We start from the raw sequence: 13,022 nt of genomic DNA on the forward strand, positions 1-13,022 counted from the left end.
AAATATTCTCTCTAAAGATCCAGTGGAAACTGTTTTTTAAAGCAAATATTCCCCCAGAGCGTTTGCCGTTCAGAACACTGCAGTGGTTTCTGTCCTGAGACATTAAAAGTGATATGGACCAGAAACAAGCTGTAATCAAGAACAAAACTGACTATTTTATAGGCTGGAGCGGGTTGACATTTTTTCAAACCTGCAATGAATTTTGTTTCCAATGCTGTTTATCCAGCTATTTCACACCCAGAGCCCCAATCAGGGTCAAAGCCCCGTTGCGTGAGGCAGAGTCCAGACATAAAAGATCGATCCTGTGCCAGAGATCTTACAGACAAGGCCCCAGTTCAGGAAATCGTGCCCATATTCAGGAAGGGTGGCTGAGCTCATGCTTAGCTGGAGGTACGTGCTTAAGAGCTTTTCTGAATCAGGGCTTCAGAGATGGGTCCATAACACAACGGAAGTAGGGGGACAAGGGAGACAGTAACAGAAGCACAGGGTTGTGCATGTATTTGCCAAGAGCCAGACTGCAAACCTTTTACTCACACAAGCAAACCCACTGATGTGAACAGGAACAAGGGGCTCCCAGTCTGGCCATGGGTAGCTAGTCTTGTCTCTCTTGTTGGAGCGGAGAGAAAAGCAAAAGCCTTATTGATGGCCCACGTCTCTCTACAAGGCTGGAAGCACCACGATGTAAAGCGATTCTGGCCCTGATCCTACACCTATTGAAGTTTTGCCATCGCCTTCAGCAGACGCTCAGGATCAGGCTTTCTCACCCGATTCTGCCCTGTGCCGCACAGCTGGTCTGTTCAGCTACAAGCGAGTTTAGCAGCAAGGCCAGAGCACTGGCATGTCACCTGCTTACATACCTTTAAAGCGATTAGTGAAACAAACAAGGTGCAGGAAAGTGACCTAACCTTCCCTGGGAGCTGCCTCTATGAAGTCACTTCTATGCATAGACACAGGCTCTCAGGGTGACATCTGGCAGCCCTTCCTGGGGAGCAGGTACCAAACCCAGGCACGGCCATGCAACCATCAATCCTCTAAAACCCAGGCCCCTTTGCTTGCATAAAGCTGTCAGCCTGTGATCTTGCGTTCAGGTTCGTATGTGCCACCACCACCATGCCTCGCCTGCAAAACCTCAGCAGCCCTTGCTCTGTGAAGCATGCCTGGTGCTATGCAGCCCTTTAATTAAAAGAGAGTTTAAAACCCCTAAATGTAGAACCAGATGTGCACAGGGGGCACCTGGGGGTGAGCATGTTATGGATACAGAGCAGTAATCACACAACACTCCCACAGGCATAGTTTATCACCTGTTCTCACAGGGCTTGCACTTTTGCCCTGCTGGCAATGCACTCAGCTACACTGTGGGAGACCTTCAGACATTAGCTACCAGCTGGGATCTCCACTCCCACATGTGAGTTTCTCCCCTCCATGCCTTCTGCAGGCCCTTAAGCATGCTTCATTAGTGCCTTTGTGCCTATTGCACTGCCCTCATTAGATGGGCTAAATGTAAAAAAGAGGCACAAGGAAATACAGAAAGAACAATAAGGTAGTGCAGGGCAGGGAAAGGAAATATCCACCAGAAGCTTTAAAAAAATCGAATTCAGCATGAAAATGTCACGGTTAGAGCAAGAGACTGGAAGTCAGGACTCCTGGGTTCCATTCCCAGCTTTGGAAGGAAGTATTGTCTAGTGGTGAGAGCAAGAGAACGGAGATCAGGATTCCTGGGTTCCATTCCCAGCTCTGTCAAAGACTCACAGTGACACACTGGCCAAGCTGCATCATTTCTCTGTGCCCGTTTCCCTGCCTGTTCAACGGGGATCATACGGCCTCACAGGAGTACTATCGGGTTTAGCACATCCCTAGAGATCCTTGCATGAAAGATGCTGGCCAGGCGCAAAGTAGAACAATTATGTTTACAATTATGGCAATATGCCTGGTCCTAACATTTATTGAGGCCGTTTAGCAAGGGAGATTTCCTTCCTTTAAAGGGGAAAGCCCCACATTCTCCAGCACTCACGGAAAACATCTCCAAAGCTCAGAGTCGCCTGCATGGGTCACAGAAAAGGAAATTAGGTTTTCAGCACAACCTGCAGAGAATTAGCCACTAAACTCACTTTCACCTGAGGAGGAGCTGTGCAAGCTGAGTGCACCAACACACAGGCTAGGAGACGGATTCCCTCACTCAGATGATGTGCGGGAAGGATGGTCTTGTCAGGAAGGCACCTGGCAAGGATTCAGGAGACCCAGGTCCAACAAAGATCTATTAGAATTGGAAAAGCTACAGAGAAGGGCAACAAAGATCATTAGGGGTATGGGACAGCTTCCGCAGGAGGGGAGATTAAAAAAACCGGGACTGTTCCACTTGGAAAAGAGACGACTAATGGGGAATACGATCGAGGTCTATAAAATCACGAATGGTGCAGAGAAGGTGAATAAGGGTTAATTACTCCTTCACTTAACACAAGAACCAGGGGTCACCCAATGCAATTAACAGGCAGCAGGTTTAAAACAAACAGAAGGAAGGACTACTTCACACAGCACACAGTCAGCCTGTGGAACTCATTGCCAGGGGATGTTGTGAAGGTATAACTGGGTTCAAGAAAGAATTAGATAAGTTCATGGCAGATAGGGTCCATCAATGTCTATGAGCCAAGATTGTCAGGGATGCAACCCCATGCTCTGGGTGTCCTAAGCCTCTGACTGCAAGAAGCTGGGACTGAACGACAGGGGATAAATGCAGCTGGAGCATCTGGCACTGGCCACTGCCAGAAGACAGGATACTGGGCTCGATGAACCATTGGTCTGACCCAACGTGACCGTTCTTAATTCACAGCCTGGCCAGGGGCTTGTCCTGTGACTTTGGGCAAGGCACGTCATCTCCTGATGACTCAGTTCCCCATCTGTAAAACTGACATAAGGATGCTTCCTTTGTCTGTTTTGCCTATTCAGACTGTGAATTCCTTGGAGCAGGGCCTGCCTCTCCCTAAGTGTCCGCACAGCGCCTGGCACAATGGCGCTGATCCGGATTGTAGCCTCTCACCCCGCCATAAAACAAATAATCAATTGGGTTGTACGGCACCCAGCGAGGTCCAGTTGTGGCAGCTGCAGACAAGGGCAGGGCTTGAGAGCCACCTGCTCCTGCTCACCTCTTCCCCACTGCAGAACCAGCCTTATGGGTCACAGCAGACTCCAGCTCAAAGGTCCAATTCGCCTCTGGGTCAGCAGCTCCAATTCTGCATTTCCTGCCAAACCAATCAGGGTTTCCCATCAAAGCGGCACCGTGGCAGCAGTCAAAGCCGATCAGCTGCATTTGGATGGAGCAGGTCTGCTCTAGGCAAAGGACAATTATTATTTTTTGTGACATCTACTTCCCCTTCCCAGGAGCGCACTTGAGGTTGGTTGAGCTCTGAAAACAGGCAGCGCCAGAGAAACATAATCTCAACCAGCAAAAGCTGGGGGTACTGGGACTCGGACCAAAATCAGCGAGAGCAGATGGTCTCACAGACTCCAGCTCATCTGCTGAGCTTCTCACCATGGAAGACAAAGCTTTACACAAAGGAGACACAGAGAGAGAGAACAAAAATCAAGGCACCAACCAAGCATCGAACACAAAGCGACTCAGCTGTCCCCACCGCACATTTGAGATACTGCGTTCTCCCTCGCCAGTATGATCCAGACAGGAGACACCAATCGCTGTCTGCATTTAACGACCATCAAGTAAAGCCATCACGTGTCCTGGAGCTAAGCAGAGCATCCCAGGACAGCCTAGATAGGGGCTTCACAGTGGGAGATGTCAGGTGCTCAGATCTTGGAAAGTCCAGCCACTTATTTAGCTCCTTAAATATGAATGTTAGGTGCCTATTTAAGAGGCCACGACTCACGAGCTCAGGTTTAGCTCCTGGCTCTGCCACAGACTCCTCATGTGACTTAATCTCTCCAGAGCCATGTTCCCAGTCTGAAAAATAGATACAATAATCCTTCCTTTCTCCCAACTCTTTGCCATGTCTATTTCCATGGCAAGCTCACCAGGCCAGGGACTGCGTTTATGAGTTTGCACGGTGCCTAACACAATGGGGCCTTCGTCTCGGCCAGGCACTCCGGGTCCCATCACAATCTAAATCAGAACAGAGATGGAGACACAAGTGTTTCACACTGGGATGTACCAGGTACACAGAACCTTTGAAGGTCAAGGGGCCTATGTGGGTGGATGGATAAAGATTTAGGATCCTTCCTTTAGGTACCCAAGTTTGAATGTACTGGGTCATCTGCCTGCAGTGATGATAAGGATCCTGCGAGCACACAGGCAGCAGCTGGACACTCCCCACCCCAGGGCTCATGAAGCCTGTGTCAGGACCCACCTTCCCTGCCCAGAACTCTCTTCAACTCTGGTTGAAAATTGTTCCATCAAAACTCTTTTGACAGAAAACCGGGTTCTCAACTGAGCAATGTTTGTCACCCGAAGTGCCTACTTTCTGCAGAAAATGTCAGTTTTTGAAGTAACCCCCAAAATACCTAAAACCGGAAGTATTTTGATTCTGCTATCCCACTGCAGCGGCTCCCGGGGGTTGGAGTTTGGGTTTCTCATGTCCGCATTCTCTGCTCTGGGCCAAGCTCTCCTTCCAGGACACATCTCCCGGCATGCAACCACTACCCCTCACCAGGAGAGGGACCGAGGTAGGTCACGGGAGATGTAGTCTGAGCAGGGAACCCAGCCCATGGGCGCATGACACACCCGAAACACCGCTCTAATGAGGTGTTGTCACTGCCATAGCCTTTCTGAATCAAAACGTTGCTGGCTTGCAATTTTCCCTGGAAAAGTCAAACTTTTCTGTGGAAAATTTCGGAAGAAGAAAAAGCCACTGCGCCCTGATCAGCGCTAGTTACCTCACCATAAAAGACACACAGCAGAAAACTCTATTAGTCATGACCAGCAAACTTGAACAGAGTAAGAAAACTAATGACTAATGCAAGGCTATAAAACATAAATCTAAATAATAGAGAAAGCAGCAATCGGTGCAAAACTTCCATGTAAATAGAACTATGGAAATAGAAGTACATGCACATAGACTCATAGGCCAGAAGGGATGATCATGATCAACTAGTCTGGCCTCCTGCATATGGCAGACCACAGAACCTCGCCCACCCACTCCTGTAATAGACCCCTAACCTCTGGCTGAGTTACTGAAGTCCTCAAATCACGGTTTAAAGATTTAAAGTTACAGAGAAGCCACCATTTACACAGGTTTAAAGCTGCAAGTGACCCATGCCCCATGCTGCAGAGAAAGGTGAAAAACTCCCAGGGTCTCTGCCAATCTGACCCAGGGGAAAATTCCTTCCCGACCCCAAGTATGGCGATCGCTGTTAGACCCTGAGCATGTGGGCAAGACCCAGCAGCCAGACACATGGGAACATGAGGGTATAATAGGCCAGGGGAAATTCAGCCTCCCCTGGCACTGCTGCGGGTGCCAGACCCCCGGTTGCAGGGTTTGGGGCTGAAGTTTTTGATTTATTATGCCCCATGCAGGTTCCAAAGGGTGCAAGATCCTTTTCTACCATTGAACACAAAGACAAATCAGAGGAAGGCCCAGTGCGCACAAGAGGCAAACCCACCAGCACCAAAGGGGTACAGCCCTCAGAAAATTACTTTGGACCCATAGCAGCCTGATCCCTATAGGCAATGATCCCTAAGACAAAAATTCCACTGTGTAAAACAACTCAAGGTTATAAAGAGCCGTGGGTCAGAGTGCACTAAACATTAGCAACACCCAATTTTCAGACCTGAAAGTGATATGTGCACCCCATGATAGCAGAGCGCAGTGTTGCTCACTCTCACAATTTTGGGGGTATATTTCTTCAAGCCCCAACTCCTGGAATCAGAAGGCTGCAGGAGACTCTCAGATTTCATTTTTTTTTAAAAAAAAAAGCTTCTTACCCTCAGGGTTGCAGAGAAAAGTGTAAAAAAAACAATAAGTGGGTGCAACCTAAAGGCTCAGAAACAAGAAGGCAAAGAAGAACACCCACTTTTTTTAAATGTTCATGTTTTTTAAGCCAACTTCATGATTTCTGAATGCTTGAGGTTGGCAATCCGGGTAACCGGACCGAGAGCATTGCTTCGAGCGTGCACTCATCCGCACACACACAATAGTGGATGGGGAGAAGGCAGAGCTACAACCCTATGCGAATATTGGGGCCATGCACATTCCATTTCTATCAGGCTTTTCTCCAACAATTAATCCTCTGTGTTACAATGTCTGCAGGAAGATATGTCAAGTCACACATGTGGGAGCCTCCACCATGCATAACAATGTTGGGGCCAGGAGTGTGGGAGGAAGGGACCCACCTTACTCACCTGCAGCAGCTAGCCACAGTGTGGAGAAGAGGGGAAACAGCCTCCCCTCCCAGGCAGGTAGGTGGGTGGCAGTGGGGAGTGAGTGAAACGTTGGCTCCATGCCCATCCCCCAGCGCACCAGCCAGAATAGTCCCGACCGAGGGGAGGAGGGGAGTAATTTTTGCAGGTGTAAGGATGACACTGGTTACTGCTCCCTTCCCTGGAGCAGGACAAAGAGAGAGGAACCGGGGAGCAGATGGTGATGGAGGCCAGATCTACAGCTACCCTGACCACAGGAGGAAAAAACCCCGTCCTTCACTGTACCAAGTGTCTACGATACAACAGCAGACCTGCAGCTGAGTCCCTGCAGTGTGGACACTACGGGGACAGGAGGGGTTCTCTCGGTGGTGTTATTCATCCACCTCACCGCGAGATGGTTGCTAGGTCGATGGCAGTTTGCTTTATCTTAAGATGAATTAACTAACTTTTCCTGACTGTTCCCCTGTAGCCAAGCACTTAGATTTGGTTCTGATAAGATTACCTATGCCACTGTAGTGGTTTAAGTGTAAACCTAGCCTAGGGCCACCCTGCTTCTGAATGAAAGCATCCACACGGGGTGACGGTGGGGGTGGGGTGTAATGCACTTTAACATCACACCTTTCCTCAATTGGTCTTAACTTGCCTGAGCGTCCCTGACTGTCTCATCGCTTTGGCTATGCAACTACAGGGTATAAACCATGAGGATTTTCCTAAACCATGATAATATTCCAGTGGGCCGAGGAGCTCTAGAGTGAGTTCTTATGCAGTGTGATAATTGGCTTAGCCTCCAAAGGATAAACATCTCAAGATATGAAAATCATTTCTTCACTTACCAATGAAGCAAAGAAGTGACTGAAAATGTCATGCTTTGGATGTATGAGCAATAGTCTCTTAACTCATCATCCAGAATAAACTCTTCTATCATTTGTGCTATTTAGAAGCTATTCCAAGCCAGACAAATAGAAAGCAGGAGTTTAAACATGCCAAAAGCTGTACAGGGAATCTTAATTTTTTCCCCTATATAGTCAACTGTTGTCTCATATTTAGGATTATTAATCTTTCAAAAGTGACTCAGTGCACCAAACATTCACCGTAGCTGCACACTGCAGAAAGGGACTTTAGAGATCAGCTAACGGCTTCATACCCAAGCCTGCTGCAAATTTGAAGATTTCCTGTGAACTAGGCACGGGCGACGAAATTGGACTTGCAAAATCGCACAGGCATTCCAATCTCATCCCGTGAGAGTTATCCTTTGAAAACAATGCAATTACACTGGATATGTTGGGTTGTGCTACGGATACGTAAGAGGGAAAGGAGCGTTGTCTAGTGATCAGAGACCAGCGGAGCTGGGCGTCAGGATTTCTGGTTTCTTCTCCCAGCTCTTATCATCATTTGTCTTACAGCAGCACCTAAAAGACTCAACTGAGATGAGGGTCCCATAGTGTTAGGTGCTGTTCAAAGATGCTGTCCTGCTCTAGACCATGCTGCTGCTCTCAGCTCTGCCACTGATTCACTGTGTGACCTTAGCCAAGACATTTCACCATGCTTTGCCTTAGTTTACCCATTTGTAAAAACTGGTTAACAATACTCCCCACGCACACATGCCAGCAGGGGCTTGCAGGGCTGAAAGGAAGTGCTGAAACATACTTTGATGGTATCCGATAAAAGGCATTATACAAGTGCACATTTTTCTATTAGTTGGCCAGAATAACTTCCCCATGATTTCTCGACTGCTTAGTCATTTATGTCAAAGACACCATAAAAGCGCTCTTCAGATTACATCGTTTTTGTCTATAAACCAATTCGCCTCCATAATTGAACCTGCAGCAACAAAGAACGTTTAATGAGTGAATCAGTTTCCGGGGAGAAACACATACCCTAAATCCACACACACAGCTGACACTGGATCAAGCACAAATGCATCCCTTGGTTAAGCTGTCATCTCCGGCCACTTAAAAATCCCTGAAGTATCAGAGACATTAAAGATGATTATAAGAGAACAAGGACAATGTAAGGGCTGAGATCATGCCAGAAAAAATTGGTGCTAATTATAAAGCCAGTAAAAGAAAAGCATTGAGTGAGGAGGGGGAAATGATCAAACTCAAGACACAAAAAATGATGCAATAGCAACTAAACTACTTAATGAGTGGAATCTCTCCGCTTGAAAGGAGAGTAATTGTCTGTCACTTCTTTGATCCAATCTATCAATGAACACTCAGATTAACAGTTCCAATATTACTAACTTAACTGAAATGGGTTGGCTTTTTTTGCAGTTGGAAATCTCTCCCTCTCTTTGATACAATCCTAATTCGATTCTTACCAATGCTCTGAGAGCATCCATCCCCCCCAAAAAATCAAACTCCAACCTGACACGCGTCACCTATTGACCTAGCAAATAAGAACCAGAGCAGCGAGGACAGAAAAAAGGTGGCTAGGGCATACGGGATGACTTTCAAGTCATCATTTACCAAATACAATTGAGATGCAGTGTAGTCCGGCACGTAGGGCACTGGACTGGGAGTCAGAAGACCTGTGTTCTTCTGACAGCTCTGCCACGTGATCTTAGGCAAATCATTTCCTCTCTCCGTTTCCTCTCCCAACTTTTGTCAGCCTTGTCTATTTAGACTTTAAACTCTTAAGGGCAGGGACTATCTCTTATTATGTGTATGTGCAGCAGCTAGCTTAGCCCTGATCTTGACAGGGGACTCTAAGCACTACTGTAATGCAAAATAATAATATTACCTTATTGCATAAAGAAGGGTCCAGGAAGTGTAATAGTTACACAGACACAGACACAGGGGAAGTGTGTATTGTTGTTCCTCAGCCACACCCCCTCCCCAGGTGGCTGGGCCACTAAAAGATAACAGCCTACTACCACTACCAGCAACGACTAATGAAATTACTCCTTTAGCTCAAGGGGCTGTTATCTCTGTATTGTTGCTGAAAACTGCAGCTTCAGGTTCTGATGATAGCCTGTAGACAAAGTTCATTACATAAATACACTTGATTTAAAGATGCTGCTGCAGGAGAATCTAGCTGGGAGATACATGCCACCTGCAGTCAGAAGAAGACAAGGGTGCGGGGAGAGGATCTTGTCTCCACTGTTACTGTATTCCAACCCCAGCTCCTTGACCCAGGAAAGATCATGCTCCCTTGTTATTCCAGTGGGGAAAAAAACAAAACAAAACTAGATCGTGGATGTGTTGTACATCAAGGACCCACCACACATTACTACATGGCAGCTGTGAAAAGGGTGCTGCTTATTCCAGCATCCCCAACAATTATGGGCTAGCAACATCCAGGAGAATTGTTTCAGCGGTGGGAGAGATTAGCCTGGGCTGGCAGAAGCTCTCTCCCATTCCCTGAATCAGTTTCCATGCTCAGGGAGGGAGGATGGTGAGGAATCCTTACCCATCACCCTGCTCCCTTCCACACACGCTCAACAAGCCACTACAGCACCACTGAGAGACCAGCTCTGCAGCGTCTGGCCTGGGGCCCTCGAGCCCGGCTGTGAGATCTGCAAAGCAAGTGTCACAGTTGGATAGGACAGAGAGTCAAGCTGCGAAACGCCTGGCCTGGATTTATCACGTTGAACTCATGTGAAATCTCAGCCTCGAGGCTCACAAGATACCACACAGTCCTGGGCTGTCCCTCTCACCACCTCTGCATGGCTCTGTTGGGCAGGGGTGACAGAGAAACACGGCGGCAAGAAAAAGTAACTTCCCCGAATGCACTGCATGCTGTACTTAACACACCAGCCACTGACAGAACAATAACGATGCTGCTTAATCTCCTTCCCTGCATTTGCTAAACACGTCTTGAGTGATGGCATGAGGGATTTGCATTTCCAGCCTCCTTTGTTTCTGAGCGGGCATCTGCTGGAGGTTCTGTAGCAGCTTTGAACCTCTAACAGCTGGTTTATCAGGTGTGCGAGGGAGGGGGCGGTCTGATCCAATCAGAACCACCTCAATCCATGGGAGCCTTTCTAAGCACCTCCCTCTAAGAAGGCTAGAAGGGGGGGGGGGGAAATGAACAGCTCGTTATTTGTATACAAACACTCTCATGATGCAATAACACAGACTGCCAAGTTATGTGCGATAGGTGTGGATACAAAACAGTGAAATGTGTAATGACACCAGTCAGTGGTTACAGATTAGTTCCCCAGAGGGGCATCTGTAGGCCTGAATCTGCCTGAACAAAATGCTTAGAGGCCATCACAAGAGCAGGTAAGGTGTGGGCAGGGACTGTCTTTTCATTCTATGTTTGTAGGTAGCAGTGGGGTCCTTGCCCACGACCAGGCCTCCTACGTGATACAACACCACAAATAATAAAAAAACAACACGCCTTTAGCCACCTCCCTGCAGCGGTCACATGGGGGACTCAGCCAAAGCTTTGGAATCCAGGCTCAGCACCCAGAAACGTGGGTGGTGGACATCTTGAGCTGGCAAAACCAGGCTGGCAATGGGGCTACAGAGGCGTGGAACTCGGTAACAGCCTTCAAACATGTTAAGGGCTGATATAAAGAGGATAGTGATCAACTGCTCTCTGTGTCCACTGAAGGCAGGACAAGTAGTAATGGGCTTTTTCAAGGGAGATTTAGGTTAGATATTAGGAAAAGCTTTGTAACTCTAAGGGGAGTTAAGCTCTGGACTAGGCTTCCAAGGGAGGCTGTGGAATCCTCACCACGGGAGGTTTATAAGAACAGGTTGGACAAACACCTGCCCGGGATGATTTAGGTTTACACAGCCCTGCCTCTCTGCAGGAGGCTGGACTTGGTCACTCCTTGAGGTCCCTCCCCGCTCTGCATTTTAATGATCCTCCAATTGTGGGTCAGGCACTGGCCTGGGACTCTGAAGAGCCAGGTGCAATTCTTGTTCTGCCACAGATATCCTGCATGCCCTTGGGCAAGTCACATAGGCCTAGAACCGCCCAAGGTAATTAGGCATCTAACTCCCATTGATTTCAATAGCACCAAAATACCTGTGAGGCTCTGGGCCTAGTCCTTCTGGGCCTTATTCCCACATCTGTAAGAAATACGGAGGTAATAGCCCGGGACGTGGTGAGGGTAAATACTCAGTGTGCTCTAAGATACTACAGTGCTGAGGGCCCTTTAATAAAACAGATTATTTGAGCACTTTTAAGGTATGTCTACACTGCAGACTAAACCAGGTTTGAGCCCAAGTGCCACTTCAGTCCACACGCACATAAGTCTGACTCATGTCAGCAAGCACCTGGGACCCAGATCTTAGGGGGTGGGTCAGAGTCTAAGTCCCGCTGTGGCTTGGGTCCCGTCATTTTCCAGTATGGATGCAGCTCAAACTGCAGATCCGAGTGAGAAGGTCTGCATAGTGCAGTATGGATGCATTAGCATGGCTGAGAGACTCAGGAGCAGCAACTGTAAACCCAGGTTTACAATGCAGTGTGGATGCTAATGCTTGAGCTGAGAAACGAGTCCACAAGCCCGGACCGAGGTTTACAATACAGTGGAGACATATGCCTGAGTTTCATTCAATTCTTTAAAAAGAAAAAAGAAAAGGAGTACTTGTGGCACCTTAGAGACTAACCAGTTTATTTGAGCATGAGCTTTCGTGAGCTACAGCTCACTTCATCGGATGCATAGCATATTGCATCCGATGAAGTGAGCTGTAGCTCACGAAAGCTCATGCTCAAATAAACTGGTTAGTCTCTAAGGTGCCACAAGTACTCCTTTTCTTTTTTCTTTTTACGAATACAGACTAACACGGCTGTTACTCTGAAACCATTCAATTCTTTGGCAGCTAGAGATGGACCCTGTGAAAATCTTTTCCAGGATGTTCTATATACACCAGCCAGTCCCTCCCTGGAGTTTGACTTTATTAATAAAGAAATCCATAGACTTTTAAGATCATAACGTCCTGAATATTACAGCCAGATAATCTCACCAAGTGGCTCCTGCGTCAGGCCCATAACTTCTGGGGATTCTAGAGCATCTCTTTGAGAAAGATATCTAGTCCTGATTCAAAGATTTCAAACACTGGAGAATTCATCATATCCCCCAGTAAATTGTCCCCATGGTTAATTGCCTGCACTGTAAAAAAAAAAATAAGGGGGGGGGGTGCCTTATGTTAGCCTCAATTTGTCTCACTTCAGCTTTCAGTGACGATCGGGTTCTGACGTTGTCTGCTAGATGAAAGAACCCTCTGCTCTCAAAAATCTCTCCCCCATGTAGGTACCTACAGACTGCACTCAAGTCACCTTTTAACCATCTCTTTGATAAGCTAAATAAGTGGAGCTTCAGTCTCTGTAAGACAGGCTTTCCAGACCTCAAATCATTCTTGTAGCTCTTCTGTAAGCCCTTTCCAAGTTGTGAACATCCCCTTTGAAGTATGGACACCAGAACTGGATGCAATATTCTGGTATTGTCTGACTACTGCTGTATGCAGTATCACTCCCTACTTCTAGTCAATATTCCCCTGCTTACACAGCCAGGAACAGCATTTGCTCACTTGGCCACCACATTCCACTGGGAGCTCACGTTCAGCTGCTTTTTGGGAAGATAAACTTTATCTCAAACCTCCCATCCTGGCTTGGCAGCTCCCAGAGTTCTTCTCTGGGCTGCTCAGCCTCCCCCCAATCATCTCTCCCCAGAGACTTACTACCACTTCACTTATATCCATGGGAT

The 13,022-nt window shown here is 47.5% G+C and overlaps 1 protein-coding gene across 2 annotated transcripts in view; it reads right to left on the bottom strand.

Annotated features, from left to right (window-relative positions):
• The window catches only part of GRIK4 (glutamate ionotropic receptor kainate type subunit 4), a 297,360-nt gene that overhangs the window by 270,734 nt on the left and 13,604 nt on the right, over positions 1 to 13,022 (bottom strand). The window lies entirely within an intron of this gene.

This window comes from Natator depressus, chromosome 22 (genome assembly GCF_965152275.1).
Source record: "Natator depressus isolate rNatDep1 chromosome 22, rNatDep2.hap1, whole genome shotgun sequence".
NCBI classification, from domain to species: Eukaryota; Metazoa; Chordata; order Testudines; family Cheloniidae; genus Natator; species Natator depressus.